Genomic DNA, 7162 nt, shown 5'->3' with positions numbered 1-7162 from the left:
TGTGGTTGGGCGTCTTGTGTTGATACTAGAAAGTCCATTACTGGTTTTTGTATTTTTTTGAGGACTTCGTTAATTTCATGGAAGACTAAGAAGCAATCGACAGTTAGTCGGTCCTCGACGGAATCCGAATATCGGGCCATGGCTTCCACCGTGTGTGAACTTCAGTGGTTAGTTTCTCTATTAATTGCTTTTCAGCTTCGCATTGCTAAGCCTATTCCTCTTCATTGTGACAATAAGGCAGCCATACATATTGCTGCCAATCCCGTTTTTCACGAGCGCACTAACCACATTGACATAGATTGTCATGTGGTTCGGAATCAATTGCAAGCTGGCCTTATTTGCACTCCATATCTTCCATCTTCTATGCAGCTTGCTGACATGTTTACTAAATCCTTGCCTTCCTATTCTTATCGACAGTTTGTTTCCAAGCTTGGTCTAGTCGATTTCTCTCCGCCACCAGCTTGAGGGGGGGTGTAAAGGATATCTCTTGTAACAAACCTTGTAACAAACCTTGCGAGTAGGACTCCTTTAGAATAGTTCTGTTGTAACAAACCTTGCGAGTAGGACTCCTTTAGAATAGTTCTGTTATAACTATTTTTTATTTATTTTGTATATAAATATCTAAGATCAGTAGTAGTCTAATATAGAAAAGATGAGTCTGGCATTCAGCTCCGTTATTCAATTATGCTCTTATTTTACTTTTGCTGGTTTGTTTAAATCCTCTAGAGGGTTAGGTGAATTTTGATTGATTTAGGTCAAGAGCAAGGTGCAGCAATAAAAATCTATTGTGATAATAAGGTACAATAGCAATGACAAAGAATTCAACATTCAACAGTAGAACAAAGTATATTGAAACTCGGCACCATTTCATTTGAAGGCTAGTAGCAAATGGAGAAATATAATTGGAGTTTTGTGGTACAAATAATCAAGTTGCTGACCTATTTACTAAGTCTTTATGTGAGCTCAAGCATGTTAATTTTTTACAGCAATTGGGCATGTGTGACTTTGAATCAAGGGGGCATATTAAGATTTGATTCAAGATTATATTAGTGGAGCCTGTTTTTGTGGTTATTTTTAGTTCCTTTGTGGTTAATGTTAGTTCCTAGTTTTATGTTATTGTTAGCAGTGGATAATTAAATTTTTATCATTTGCAGATTTTTAGAGCCATTATCTTTATTAATTTGTTATATATTGCATATAAAAGACTTTATTTTCTTTATTTATGCAGTAAAAGAAGCTCCACGATTTCTTTTATATTCTGTCTGTTTTATACCTTAATCAACCAACACATGCATGGTTTCAACGCCCAAGTAGTTTCTTATATGTAATCTTGGATTCCATCAAAAGCTTACTTCTCAAATTGTTTGTCTTTCCTTTGAATTCATTGATAGTCTATAAAAAGAGTTTCAAATCTGTCATCTTGCATAATTAATATACTTCTCGGGTCTTCCAAGTTAACAACCGAATGGCTTGTTGCTCTCTCAAGCAAGATGCAACATAGAAATTCAAAGACCAGCATGAACGAACTAATCTCACTAACACTAATGGAGGCGAGCAATACATAACTACGATTGATAAAAAGAGATTATTTATTAATAATCAAGCAAAAACTTAACATGGTATACACCACTAATTTAATTCACTAGAAATATCAATTTGAATCTAAGTGTTTGTATATTAGGTGAAAATTTTTGGAGAACCTGAAGAAAGACAAAAGATATAACCAAAAATCAAAATGCAATATCAAACTATAGAACAAGACCTAAATTCAAAAAACAAAGACACCATACAACATAAAATAAGATAACCATGACCAAGCAAGGAAAAATATCCAACAAAGACACTCACAACCAAGCAAACGCTTAAATCAAAAATTTTGTTTTCATTTTAAATTAGTCATGTATGTCATACTAAATTTTTAGAATATAAATAATAAAATTTCTTTATTAAAAAAAGTACAAAGAATGCATGGTAATTAATGCATTTTTTCTATGCCTACTTGATCTGCATGCTTAAGCATTACCTCTTATTTGCTCTTGTTTGTTTTCTGATGGTGATTTGAGAGGATCGTAGTTCAACCAATGGCTAGCTATGCCACCAGGTCCCCTATCTCATGGATAGCCAAGAAACAATCAATTATTGCACTCTAGTTATTTGAAAATAAATACAAAGTCTCGATTAGAACCTCTCTGAATTCGATCTATACACGTTGAGTTTGATTATTCTTTTTCGAGCTAAATATATTAGAGTTCGAATTAAATTCAAATTCGAATTTTTAAAAATTTTTAATAAATAATTATAAACTTTACAAAAACTCGACTCGATTTGATTACTCCTCTATCTAACCCTCCCCAACACTGTCCTAAATCATATTTATTATATTCGAAAAATTATTTTATATATCACAGAATTATGTACTTCCCTATTCATAATGGACTTTCCTATTATGGATTTCATCATCCATAATTCAAAAAATTCAAAAAAAAAAATAAATTTTTGTGAGTGAAAAAGGTACGTACATGTGGTATATCAGGTCCAATTTCATAATTTATCTATTTTATTTAATTCTTATTTCTTTCACAAAGCACAAGAAAATTTAACCTTTTCCTAACCCTAATGTCTTTCTCCTCCAAAGGAAGCCTGACAAACACACACATATATGTAAGCAGACAAACTAATCCCACCTTTTGACTTGGATGAACGTGTAAGAAATACATCAATTCATTTTAATCTTAATTATACATGAACACTTTTCTGATCCCACATTGGTTTTCCATAAACTGTGCTGTCTAAAGTGAAGGCAACCATGTCAATTAAATACTATACATTCAAGAAGCAAACGAAAACACTAAAGCAGAATCATAAAGAAGAACAAAAGATCGGCGGCTTATAAATTAACACATTAGTTGGCTAACTTAAAGAAATTAATATAAGAGCAGTGCAATAATAGTTATCTGTATAAAAGAGAAAAAGAAGAGGTGGCCTATTAATGGGATGAATTTAGGACAACCATCGTGTCTGAAAATCCAGCTAATAGTTTCTTTATTATTATTATTATTACATTATTATTTTTTTTCAGTCCAACTATTAGGGATCCTTATAGTTTGGTCATGCAATGTCCACCACTACAACTAGAGCACAGAAGAAAAGTTGTATTGTTTCTACTATATTTACATCCAAGGAGAAGCTAGGCAAGAAAACCATGAAATCATTTGCTGTAAAAAGGTAAAAATATAACTATTCTTGTAGTGATTTTAAAATATGTCAGCAGTAATAAGACAAGACAATGTCTTTTTTTTTTTAGCTACTTGTCCTTTCCCTTTGTTTTTAAAGGGCAAAATGACCCTAAATTTCCTTCTGAAAGCTTCCTCATGCATTATTTTTGTCCAAGTTGCTCTATTTACAGCTAATTTCTTTTAAAAAATTGGAAATATATAATATATTTGTAGCATTTGTTTTATGTTTATTCTTGTCCGATTGAAGGTTTACCTAACTAATTGGAAACATGAATTAGGTTGTGGTCCATGTAGATTGTAGTTAGAAATACCATGACTGCTCTCTAAGCCTAATTAATTTGACAATTTTTATCAAGATTTATTCACTGACACTACAAGGAAAAGCAAGGCAGCTAACAGATCGTATGTATCAAATCCATGGTTGTATGAAAATTATGGAAAAATTAACTGTTATCGTATCAACCGACAAGGTATGGATGCAGATCAGAAGCCCTGTAATAATTATATATAAACTCAATTAGAAGTTGGAACTTTCACCACATGGGCCACCATAAATCTTGTCTACAAAAAGCTGCTTGTTAAAGAAAGCAGAAGTGAAATGAACTGCAACAAAGGAAAAAGGAAAAACTCAGAGACTGATTTTTTCTTTTTATGTATAAATTTCTTTGGAAGGGAGTACATTCTATATATGGAGATATGCAAAAGAAAGAAACTCATTAATAGAGAAGAAGAAGAAAGAGAATCAGGAATAATCATGTTCATATTCAAATTCGATGCCAGCAGAATCTCATGATTAAGAATCAGTGAAGAAAAGTAAAAATCAACAGATCCAAGAAACCAAACAAATCACAATTAATTAAGTCATGAAGATAAAATTATAAGAAATCTAACAATCAATGTAAAGAGGATTAAATCAAAGTAATACCAAGAACACAGGACATGGAATCGGACGACAAGTAGCAAAGCTTTCTTTCTTGACCCTATCAGTATCTTCCCACAGCTTTATTGAACCGCAACAAAACAAAAACAAGAATCCGCCATGCAACAATCATCAAGTTCATAGTAGATGCAGTTCAAGAAAGCTGTGGAAGAATACAAAGAGGATCATTCATATTTGCACAAAACAGGTATAGATTTAGGATATGAAACATTTAAAAATCCGACGAGGGAGCTAGCTAGGCAACAATGGAAGCAAGACAACAAGATTTTTGTGGGAGTTTGAAGGAGAAGATAAGAGAAAAGAAGAGAAGAGAAGAGATGGGGTTTGCAGCGCATTGGCTTGGAAAGAAGAAAAGTGGGAGTGGCAGTATTTATAGAAGGAATTTAGAGTCTTTTTTACCACAAATCCCAAGAAGAATATTGGACTTGAGAGATTACTGAACTACTCAAACCCCACCAGCCTTTTTCTTTTCTTCTTCCTCCTCACAAAACCTGCCCACGTTTGCCTGATCCCATTAACCCTAGCACCCCAAAAAAAAATCTATATTTTTGCGGCTTTGATGCAACCTACCAGATCTGACGGTGCCGGTTACCCTAGCGAGGGCACACAATTGTGTCCCACTTCAGATCTGCCCGCTCCACACTTTCTAGGAAAGGTCCCAAACTCCCGATACGGCGTTACCTTATATATATATATATATATTTTAGGGCTCAGCATTTTTGTTGAAACGGATTCAAACCCAATTAAAAAACAAATTGAATCAAATCACGCTAATTTAGTTTGAATCGATTCTATTCAGTTGATTAGATTTTTTTTTAAATCTTATTTCCGTATTTTAAATTCAATTAAAGTGTTTTATTCTTGATTTTTACCTAATAATAACCATTAAATAAATGTAAATAAAAAATAATAATAAATTTAAATTGGAAGCTAGAAAAAAATTTAAAAATTATAGTTCATACATTCATTCATACAAATCATCCAAAAATAAGTAATCGATTCACTTCGATTTTGCTTAAATTTTTTTATTAAAAATTTAATCGAAGTGATATAATCAAAATTTTTAAAAATTAAAATCAAATGAATCAAAATATAAAATAAATTTTAAATCTAAATTGATTCAATATAGTCAATTATTTTAAATTGAATCGAATACTGCTTGTTTTAAAATATATATTTTAATTAGTTTCGGCTATTAATTAGTTAAAGTATTGCCAAAAAATAAATTAAAAATAACCTTTTTCAACAAGGTGTAGTTATAATTTAATCAGGTTTAATATATTTAATTTTCTTTATTTTTTTAATATTAAAAGAAGGGTTTTACTTATTTTTTAAAAAAAGGTTTTTATTTATTAATATATTGAAATTGCATTATTAAAGATCAACTTGAAATTTGAACATATTAATGTGGATCATATGTACTTATGAAATTATTATTTTGGAGAATATTAAATTATTATAACAATATATTATGAATTGTCCATTGCAAAATAACTCTTTATTTTTATTACATTTTTATTGATTTAATTTTTTTTAGTAAAAGATAAGGAAGTCTCAAATTTGGATCAGCCAGTTGAATAAGATGTTTTCAGCCAGCAAAATCAGATCAAACTAAATTTATTGATTTAATTATAATTCAGACACAAATTTTAAAGCTGTGCAATTTTGAAAATAATTCTAATATTATTGAATTAAAATTTATTCATAATTATTTTATTATATTAAATTTTATTTGTTTTATATATAACAAGACTCTTGCAATGAATTGGGCGAAAAAGCTCCTTATTAAGGTTATAGCTACGAGGTTTGAGGTTATAGAGTTTGGAACTGATGCCTTATTTATTTTTCTTTTGGAGGGAGATGGGGGAGGTAAGGAGTTTATTGTAAAAAAAGGAAAGCAATAGGATCGGAATTTTAGCATAATTAGCAATTTTTAAAGATTATTGAAATTTTATCTAATTTTGGTTAATCAAATCTTAAACTATCACTAAATCACATTCATCAACTCGCCCAGAACTTTATGTTCATAATAAACAAGTATAAAATAATTATGAACTTTAGTATGTCAGTAAAAAGATAAAGTATGCGAATAAAACCATCCAATGGTTAATAATTTTGATAAAGCATGAAGATAAACATAAAATTTAAAAATAATTGATGATAATAATATAGTTGGATTAAGTATAAATTATTGAAGTAAACGAATTAAGAATTACAACAATATTTCACAATTCAAAACGTTTCGATAAAAGTTTTATAAATTTTTTAAACTTAGTAAATTTTGTCAAGATTTAAATATTTGCATTATCTTGTAAAAATATAAAAAGGTTTGACTTATTTTTGTAGTTAAGTTGTTATGTGAAAAGTAGGTAAAGGAGGGTGATTGGAGGCAGAGTTAATGATGATTTTGCGACCAAAGATAGGAGGAAGATAATATGGGTGTGGTTTTGTGAGGTGAAATGTAACGACCCGGAAATCCGACCCGTTACCGGCGCTAGGATCCAGATCGGCTTAAGGCCGTCGGGACCCGTAGCAAGCCTACATACCTCCTGTAAACCTGTGGAATCCCATACATAACAACATATACATGATCTGTAAAAATTTTCTTTTCTCTTATCCAAGCAAAACCTGTGCATGCACAAAATCATACATAAACCTCACACTGGAGTCCTCATCAAATACTCCAATGGGGTATCATCATCATACATATCAGCTTGGATAATCATGGTCATTAACATCATTACTCATTAAACACTCTATACATAATGGGGATTCACACACCTCTAGGTCAAGCACTACTATAATCCTCAATACATCATCAAATCATTCAAGAAATGGCTGAACAGGGCACTTTCGGCGGCAGATTCGGCAGCCGAAAGTCCCTCTTCAGTCGAAAGTCATGCAGGTTCGGCGGCACTTTCGGCGGCCGAACCTCCCAGACAGAGACGAAACTTGAGTTTTGGGGGCAGGCTTCGGCAGCCGAAAC

General features: G+C 31.5%; 1 long non-coding RNA gene across 1 annotated transcript; it reads right to left on the bottom strand.

Moving 5' to 3' along the window:
• Nucleotides 1–2527: 2527 nt before the first annotated feature.
• Nucleotides 2528–4802, bottom strand: LOC122723805. Its single transcript, XR_006350977.1, has 2 exons — nucleotides 4162–4802; nucleotides 2528–3839 (listed from the first exon to the last, which is right to left on the bottom strand). It is a non-coding gene; the product is annotated as an uncharacterized LOC122723805 (long non-coding RNA).
• Nucleotides 4803–7162: the final 2360 nt, after the last annotated feature.

Source organism: Manihot esculenta, chromosome 6 (genome assembly GCF_001659605.2).
Source record: "Manihot esculenta cultivar AM560-2 chromosome 6, M.esculenta_v8, whole genome shotgun sequence".
NCBI classification, from domain to species: domain Eukaryota; kingdom Viridiplantae; phylum Streptophyta; class Magnoliopsida; order Malpighiales; family Euphorbiaceae; genus Manihot; species Manihot esculenta.
The sequence above is the reverse complement of the archived record's forward strand: the minus strand, read 5'-3'. Positions and strand labels throughout refer to the sequence as shown.